Below are 6,225 nucleotides of genomic sequence, written 5' to 3'. Positions count from 1 at the left end.
TCTCTCTCTCTCTCTCTCTCTCATTTTTTAAATTGAATATTTTATCTTCTTGAGCACATCAAGAGGTGGGGAATAATTCTCTCGAGCGACCATATTCTTTAGCACCGCTCATCTTCTTCCAGGTTAGCTAGCACGGGGCTGGGTGGGATGAGGTGGGGCAGGGCGGGGCGAGGCAGGGGAGGCTGCCGTCCCAGGTTTCTATCTTCCCATGTACCACCTCTTCACATCTCATTGTGTCGTTTTTGGAAGGGTCTAAGCCCATGTATCACTTGGTTGAGAAGAATCATCCCATGAGCATTTTCCTGAATGAAGTGGGCAGTCTAGACTGTGCAGAAGGCCAGGACTCATGATACCCAAGGTCTACCATGATTGGTGGATGGACAAACAGGAAAAGCAGCTGATTCTGAGAGTGGAGGTTTGTCTTCAGGACCTGGGAGAGATAAGCAATTAAATATAAGAGCTATGGATTTGATTATATAAGGTGGAGAAAGTCTGGCAAAGATATTTGTCTCTAACTTTCCTCCATGCTTAGAGGTTTCCAGACTGTGACTTGTTTTGTGTGTGAGGTAATTTTGTGTGCCAGGTTTTGACTACAGTGCTGTGAAGTTAATTCTTGGATGTGACTAATATCCAAATAAGAAAACTGAACAAGGGAAATTACACCACCATAGTGCAGGTAGACCTTCAGAGAAAAAGGCCCCGGTGCCTGAAAGGGGCAAAATTCTGCCTCCAAGTGATGTCATTCTTGGCACCAAAGTTACCTTTCCTCTTGGTCTCCAGCCTGTAGGTTGCCTTGCAGATTTTAGCTTTGCTCGGTCCATGGGTCTTCTTAAAACTTCCTCTCTCCTCTCTCTCTCTCTCTCTCTCTCCCTCTCTCTCTCTCTCTCTCTCTCTCTCTCTGTCTTTGCCTCTTTCTCTTTTCTTTTCTCTATATCTCTGTATATATATACAGAGAGAGAGTTTGTATATACATACATATACACATAAACACACATTACACATGCATATACATACATACATACATACATACATACATACATACATGTGATTTATTGGAATGACTTACATACTGCTAATCCAGCAATGGCTGCTTGTGAATGGAAAGTCCAAGAATCCAGTAGTTGCTCAGTCCACAAAGCTGAGTGTCTTGGCTGGTCTTCTGTACACGCTGGATCTCAAACAACTAGGGTCTAATGTCAGTGAAGAAATGGACCTACTAGCGAAGCAAGGGCAAGCAGGTAAAGAGGAAAAGTTTCCTTCTTCCGTGTCCTTATATAGACTTCCAACAAAAGGCATAGCCCAGATTAGAGGTGGGTCTTTCCACATCAAAAGATCTGGATTGTAACTGTCGTTCCATCTCAGAGATACTGGCTAGAAGTGGATCTTCTCACTTCAAATTGAGCAAAAAGTCCCTCATAGATGTGTTTTCCATTTTTGGGTTCCTATTATAGTCAGGACAAACAAGTATAGCCATCATAGAGTTTAAACAGGTATTTTGAGAAAGTGTTAAAACACACACACGTACGTACGTCCTGTTTCTTTGACAATTCTAATATAAGGTCTAACTGCCCACTATCACCTCTGAAACCCTTTGCCTCTTCCTAGCCTTCAACCCAAATCTTCAAAGCTCATATTGCTTAATATACCTTTCTGGCAATGATAATGGCTTCAAGTCAAGAGAAAGGAACACCAAAACCGGAATTGTATTCAAGGAGTTTAGCTGTTTGTGTGCTTTTGATTTGATGTACATTATTTATGGGTTTTGTGGGGTTTTTTTTGTTTTGTTTTGTTTTTTTACTCATTTTGTTTTCAGTTTGAGGATCTTTTTAGGACCTCAGTCTTTGCCAGTTGCACACACACAGTAGGTGTGTCCAGCAGACTGTTTCTCCAGGCCCTGGCTAATAGATCTTCTCACTATGCAGTTGGAAATTAAGAAACCAGGTCCACTAATTCTGGATCCAGCTTATTACTTGAAACCAGAAAGCTAATGTGGTTATTCCCTTAAATAATGACTTCTTAGAAAATTGCCCACTGTTTACATGAAGACCTCCTGGCACAGCTACACTTCTGCCCTGGCCACACACTTGGGCATGAGTATTTGGACTATGATCCTGTCTAGTTCTTGCTGGCTCTGTGCCCCACAGCAGCTGACACAGCACATTCCTTTTCAGCTGGGATAACCTTCTCTTTGGCCCTGGCTCTTTTTCTGCCTGCCTATGTGTGTCATCAATGCTCGGTGACTATCGACGTTGTGCTCTCATTTACTGGATGAGACCCAGGTAGCTACAACTAGAAATGGACCTAGGACTTTTATTGTTGTTACTCTGACAGTAACTATTATATGCATCTTGAGCCTCAGTATCCATGTCTGGGATGGAGTGTTCTAAATTCAGTCCCCTTGGCTCTAGTTTATTCCCCTTTCACTTAGAGCCCAGATTGCACAGCCATCATGCCATAGGAAAGATGGGCAGGTAAGCACAATGACATCTTAAGAAGATGATATCATGAAAATGGTCTATGGGATAACCCATCTCTTAGTGCTATACAGGATGAATAAAGGGAGAAAAGACTAGCTAGCATGTTAATCCATTAATTAAGATATATAATGCTTAAGGCCTAGCCTAGGTAGTGACCATAAGAAGTGATGAATTATACTTTGTGTAATTAAGGTACGATTTGCATAAATATGTTCATTGAAGAATAATTTATAATACCAAGAGCTTTCAGTTACCCAAATATCCAATAGTGAAGGAAATAATTTAAATAAAGACCACTTAATGAAATAAGAACTGTACAAATGACTTCAGAGGCTATGAATGAAAAGAAGAAAGTACATATTAATTAATAGATACAGTGTTATTCTTAAAAGTAAGATACAAAATATATGTACAGTTGTCACAATGTCTATAAATACATTACAAAAGCTTGTATACATTGTACCAAATGTACCAAATGAAGTGTTTGCCTGATAGAGATGAAATTATGTGAGTTTTTTTGTAACGTCCTATAATATGGTTGTAGTAGTTTGCATTATATAGTTATAATCAAAATTCCTGAGGGAACAACTAAGAGGAAGAACAACTTATTTTACCTCACAGTTTCTTTTTTTTCTTTTTTCTTTTTTTCTTTTCTTTCTCTTTTTTTTTTTTTTTTTTTTGTTTTTCGAGACAGAGTTTCTCTGTAGACCAGGCTAGTCTCAAACTCAGAAATCCGCCTGCCTCTGCCTCCCAAGTGCTGGGGCTAAAGGCGTGCGCCACCACCACCCGGCTGCCTCACAGTTTCAAAGGGCTCCTTCCATGTTCTCTTGACCACATGTTCCAGGGCAGAACCTTATGGCGAACCAGAGCCAGGGACAATATATCCTCATGAACCAGTGACAACCTTCGTCCAGCTAGGCCACTGTCCTAAAGTTTCTGTAACTTCCTGAATTAGTGCCACTAACATTAGGAACCAAGACCCCAGCACATGACCCCATCAGGACATTTCAGATTCAAACCATAAATGGCTATATGTTGCTTTAAGGATTCTTTAACTCTTCCCATATACCTCTGGTTTAAATTACCGTTTCGATAGATCTGCTGGAGCACTGATAGCTCCCTCTCCTGGGATGAGGGTTTAAGTGTAAGCATTTGGAGAAAATCGTAATTTAATTGCCCCAATGTAGGCTTGGTCCTTGGGAAAAAAAACATAGAGCAATAACAAACATTGCCTTTTAAGGCATCCATATTAGTCACCTGTCTGTCGCTGTGATAAAGCAGCGTGACCAAAGTGACTTAGGGAAGAAAGAGTATTCTGTTTTACAGTTCCGGAGAGGAAGGAGTCCATCGTGACAGGAGGCGTGGCATCAGGAGCTGGAAGTCGAGCTCACATCTCGACCACAAATAGGAAGTGGAGAAAGGAAATTAGAAACAGTACACAATCTCCAGGGGACCAAAATGTTCAAATTCTTGAGCCTATGGGGGACATTCCTCATTCAAACCACCACACATCCTACAGGACATCTGAATACTGAAAACGTACCATGGCTTTATACTGAGGGTTTTTTTGTTTTTGTTTTTGATTTTTGTTTGTTTGTCTGTTTGTTTGTTTTTTGTTTTTTTGAGACAGGGTTTCTCTGTATTTCTCTGGCTGTCCTGGAACTCACTCTGTAGATCAGGCTGGCCTCAAACTCAGAAATCCGCCTGCCTCTGCCTCCCAAGTGCTGGGATTAAAGGCATGCACCACCACTGCCCAGCTATACTGAGTTTTTAAGCAGAGCTGGGCCTCTGACCCTTCTAGTCCACCATGTGCTCCTAATTTGTATTCATATTCTCTTTCCCTGTTGGTTGTGACGTGAATGAATGTTAAATCAATAAGCCTCAACTATTGTCCAGTGGACATGACAATTTTTGCTCTCCTAACACTGTTTTTTATCTGTGCTTTGAAGTGGTATAAACTCAGTTTATAAAATCATAACTATGGAAAAAGATTGATCAGAGTTCGAATTCTGGGTCCTCTACCACATCTGTGTGACTGGGCAGGTTGTTTGGTTACCCTGTCTCTGCTGGCTCACGGTTGAAGTTACTTACTATGTAGTATTAGCAGCTAACTGTATCAAGGCCAAAGGATGCTGTGCCAATAGACTGCTTATCTCCCTTAAATGTAAACAGCTACTGGTTGTGGCAGAAATTTCCCTGTCCAATCTATTTGCAGTGAGAGGTCTGTGATTGGACAGGGAAAAGGGAGGCAGAGCTAAGGGGAGAGAAAGGCAGCGGAAAATCACAGCGGATGTGGATCCATGTGGCTTTCAGTAGCATCGGTAGATATGAAATCTAAAGGTTAGAATAATTGTTTAAATTGTGTAGGCATCTTGTGTATTGAGATTTCATATATATATATCTCCATCCATTGGTTAACTAAAAGCATTAAGAGTATTGATTTACCAGGTTAATGGGTATTGTGACATCTAACCTTGAGGATGGCAGTTATTGCATGAGGCTAGCCTAGTGCCCTGGAGGCAGCAGGGTTGGCCTAGGGGCCAGGCCTAGAGCCATGGAGGCCATAGGTGGCGGGCAGAGGCAGAAGCCACACCAATGTCTCCGGCCCGGCCTGTGCCACTGAGACCACAGGTGATGCTGGCATTAGTGCAGGAACATGGCGGCTAAGCCAGGAGCCAGCTGGATGCCTCTTTTCTAATACCTTCCGCTACACTTGGTAGAGAAGGATGCTGGCCTGAGTAGATTCTGTATGCCTCATTCAGCAAGGACAGAGCAAGGTTATGTTAAAGTATTTATTTTCTTGCTACTCAGCCTGTCTTAGTGGCTGGCTTTTCTGTAACATTTTGGAACTTCTGTCACTCAGAATGTAAATATTCTGCAACAGAATTTGAAGGCAGAACAATTTCTAAAGATGCTCTGGTAAGTGGTATGCTTTGTAGACCTTCACGATGACAAAAGCAAGAGGGTAAGTAACACTGCAGTGAGCACCGTATCCACACAGACTAGCTCTCTGAATCCATTTCTCCTGACCATACCGTTTTGTGGTACTGGTGACTTTTCTTTCTCATCTTCCTGATGTGAATCCAGCTATAAGAATGTGAAGGAGATTCGAGTCTTTGCGCCAGCTCTAGGTGAATGTGGAGCCCCTTGCACTGCGTTTCCTGCTCCCATTTTCACCTCTGAGTACCAGCAGGATGACTTACAAACAAATCTACTATTTGGACAAGTAATCCTACAAGCAAGCCCTATGAGTACCAGCATGTCATGTTACCCAGAGAACTCTTTAAACAAGTCCCTAAAACTCATCTGATGTTTGAAGAGGAGTGGAGGAGACCGGTGTTCAAAGAGTCCAGGATAGGTTCATTACAGGCTTCATGAGCCAGAACCACATATTCTTCTCTTTAGATGACCTACTCCAAAAGAATAAGAAGATTGAAGTACAGCTGGGATCATCTAATCTTTTTCAAATTTAATGTACATGTGTATATAAGGCAGTATTCGGTGAATACTTGAAAAATGTACAAACCTTTCGTCCATACCTGTGTCTGAGCTGTGTTCTTCACCGCATCAGAGCGCAGTTAAATGCAACTGCAAGTAGGTTATTTTAAGTTGTTAAAGCTGATAAGTTTTCTTGTAGTTTTTTTCCTAATACAAATGCTTGTTTTATTTTACCTGTTACTTTTGTTAAATAAAGTTTGTATGTTGCATTAAACAAAAACAAAAAGAAAGAAAAAAGAAAAAGAATGTG

The 6,225-nt window shown here is 41.4% G+C and overlaps 1 pseudogene; it reads left to right on the top strand.

Annotated features, from left to right (window-relative positions):
- The first annotated feature begins 5,671 nt into the window (after positions 1-5,671).
- On the top strand, positions 5,672-5,904 carry LOC114618945 (annotated as a pseudogene).
- The last annotated feature ends 321 nt before the right edge of the window (positions 5,905-6,225 follow it).

This window comes from Grammomys surdaster, unplaced genomic scaffold (assembly GCF_004785775.1).
Source record: "Grammomys surdaster isolate TR1022 unplaced genomic scaffold, NIH_TR_1.0 146, whole genome shotgun sequence".
Lineage (NCBI taxonomy): Eukaryota > Metazoa > Chordata > Mammalia > Rodentia > Muridae > Grammomys > Grammomys surdaster.
Note: the sequence above shows the minus strand (reverse complement) of the source record. Positions and strands in the feature narration are given on the sequence as shown.